The sequence below is a fragment of the Euprymna scolopes genome, chromosome 7 (assembly GCF_053919585.1).
Source record: "Euprymna scolopes isolate OS-2025 chromosome 7, ASM5391958v1, whole genome shotgun sequence".
Classification (NCBI taxonomy): Eukaryota; Metazoa; Mollusca; class Cephalopoda; order Sepiida; family Sepiolidae; genus Euprymna; species Euprymna scolopes.
Window position 1 is genome coordinate 146,950,825 of NC_136488.1, and position 2,898 is coordinate 146,953,722.

The following is a 2,898-nucleotide window of genomic DNA, read 5'->3' on the forward strand; positions in this document are numbered from 1 at the left end:
GTTTGCTCCCTATGCTCTATATTTACACACTTCTTCCTATTATAAGAGGGGAACTTATCTCCTTATATTAATTTCTTTGGTAGTCAAAATAATTTTAAGTAGATACTTAATATCTATATTTTATATCTATAGCTATATTTAATGCTCACTATTTAAAATTTCCTTGGGAGGAGTGTAGAAATAACTGGTTTAGAACCCAGGCATAGGGTTACTCCTCTTGGTATGATGGACCCATAGGCCTTGTCAGGTCATTTATTTAGGAGAAGGAAAACTCTGATGTAAAACCTGTGGTACTGACCTCACAAGTCATTACACCAAGTTACTGGAGGTGGGAGGCCTCCTTAGTCCTGGTCAACAAACTTCTTAGAGCTGGTGACTCAAACAAATCATCCGGTTTGCAAATCTAAATTGCTTACGGAGTGGGTAGGCTCTGCCTATCGCCTGGCTTTCACACTTCTTTGTTTATTAGTCAATCACAGAGGTACAATCAGAGGCTCATCAGAGACATCTGGTGCTTGGCTTTCTTTCCTAAGGCAATAAACACTGTCTCCTATCCCTTTTTTCCTCACATTGCTTTTCTTTTTCATATCTCTTAAGCTGAGTAACTTTGCAACGCTTGCTTGCCACTCATATCCATGCAATTAATTTAGATCACTATTGTCTGACAGGTTGAGAGTACAGGTTTGATAGTTTGTCTGGCTGCTGATTATGACTGACAGTACAGGATTCCTAACTCTTTGATAACACTTTGAGCTGCTGCTCTATAATCAGTTGTATAATATCGGGATGGTTGTAATGCCATGGAAAGGGACCCTTCAATTATCTCTGGTGAGCTTTCTCGAGGCCACAATCCATCTAGATAAGACTTGACTAATAGTCTACTCGTATGTGCATATTTGACATCAAACCGACTCATTTTGCCCTACCCACTTTACTCCCAAACTAAAATATTTTAATAAAATCACATCCAAAGCAAACAAACATATTAAAACCAGGCACCAACTTAAACAAAACCAATTCACCTCCACCCTTGTTGCTCCCATTCATAAATATCTGTGAACTTAGAAGTAACCTAGATAATGTAGAGTCTTTTCTTCTGGTAAACTCTCTGGATACCCTAGCATTATGTGTAACCAACCTACACTCCTCAATTCTAACTCTAACCCTAACCAACCTACACTCCTCAAGCCTTACCCTAACCCTAACCAACCTACACTCCTCAATCCTAACCCTAACCCTAACCAACCTACACTCCTCAATATATTGCAAGTATAAATCATGTAGAATATCTGCATGAATATAATTACACGTAATAGTTAACTAAAGATGATCATCTCATAAGAAAACCGAAAAAACTAATAGAGAATTAATTAAAATGAAATTGGAAATCTCTACAGTTAAGGAGTGAGATTTTGCTACTTGTTGGGTTAATTAGGGGGGGGATTTACATTAAGAAAGCACAAGTGCTACAAAGGCACAATGAGCAGCAGCGATCATTACGTTCTACAACTAGCAGCAGGTTTCAAGCCTGCCATCATCATCATCAACAACTACAGTGCCGGTAAAAAGAAAGTCCGCACTTGTAATTTTTTCCAAAACTGCAAATTTAAACTAAATTTAATGTAACTGTTTAAACGCCTGAGTACTTCAATTTCCTTTGTTCCCCTCTCCTCCTCCTCCTCCTCCTACTACTACTACTTAACATCCCTTTCCTCAAGACATATTTCATTTCTGGAAAATAAAAGTCAACTAATTTCGCTGTACCCCAGAGTTCATCTTCCTTTTGCCGTTTTCCAGTTCATCCTTCTTTCTTTTTTTTCAGCAGGGGCAGGGGATGAGGGAGATGGGTGTAGAATGGTCATCATTCTGCCTCCAATCCCTCTACAGAAGCATATTGTCTAGAACAGTGGTTTCCAAGCTGTTTTACATGGCGGCACACTATGGAATTTTTTTCTTTTTTGGTCCCCCCCCCCCCGACAAAAGGAGGGTGAACCTGTAAATTCACCCTTGTCCATTTGTCCATTCGTCTGTCTGCACTTTTCTCAATAACTATGCCTTGGAATTTTTTGAAATTTTGCGAAAACATTAAACATGATATGAGTAAAAAAATAACAGAACAGATTTTTCGGGAAAACTCGGTCCCCCCTCCCTAAAATAGACACTTTTGTACTTATTAAAAAAAATTGATGCCTTGAATTTTTATAAAACTTTCTAAAAAGTTGTAACTAACTGATTTCTATGTATTTTTTTTTGTCTGTACTTCGCGATAACTATTTTAGGGCTAATAAAAACACTCTATTTTTGGGACTATTTTACCATATTTGTCCAAAATTTTCTGTGTATGTCTATTTAGCAGTTTTGCATGGCGCTGAACTCAAATTAAGGCCTTGGGGACTTTTGGGGCTAAATGGAGGGGGGGGGGACAAATGATGGACTTAGTCAATTCTTTTGTTGCACGGTGCAGAACTCAAATTTACATATGCTAAGGCTTAAAACTGCACCGTTTGTTCATTTTCACCAGGATTTGACGTCTCCTTGGGACTTTTAGGGCTAAATGGGGGAGGGGGTGCTGAACTTAGTCATTTTTTTATGCCTCGGTCACTGTGCACTCACTGGGGATCATGCATGCTTCCCTTGTTTATTTTATTTTATTTTAGCCTGCTTAGCTCTAAAAAGTCAGTAATATGCTGGAGAATTCTGGTCTAGAGGAATTATAATACAAGATCACTCATATTATATCCGTGTCACAAATGCTAAGCTAGTATTTTTTTTTGTTTCAGAAGAGAATTCACCCAAGCATTAAATCCTCTTTTTAGAAGTGATAAAAAGATTAACACCTCCTCTTATGTTCTCCTCTTCCTTTAAGATGCAGGGATAGGACACAAAACTATAAGAGCA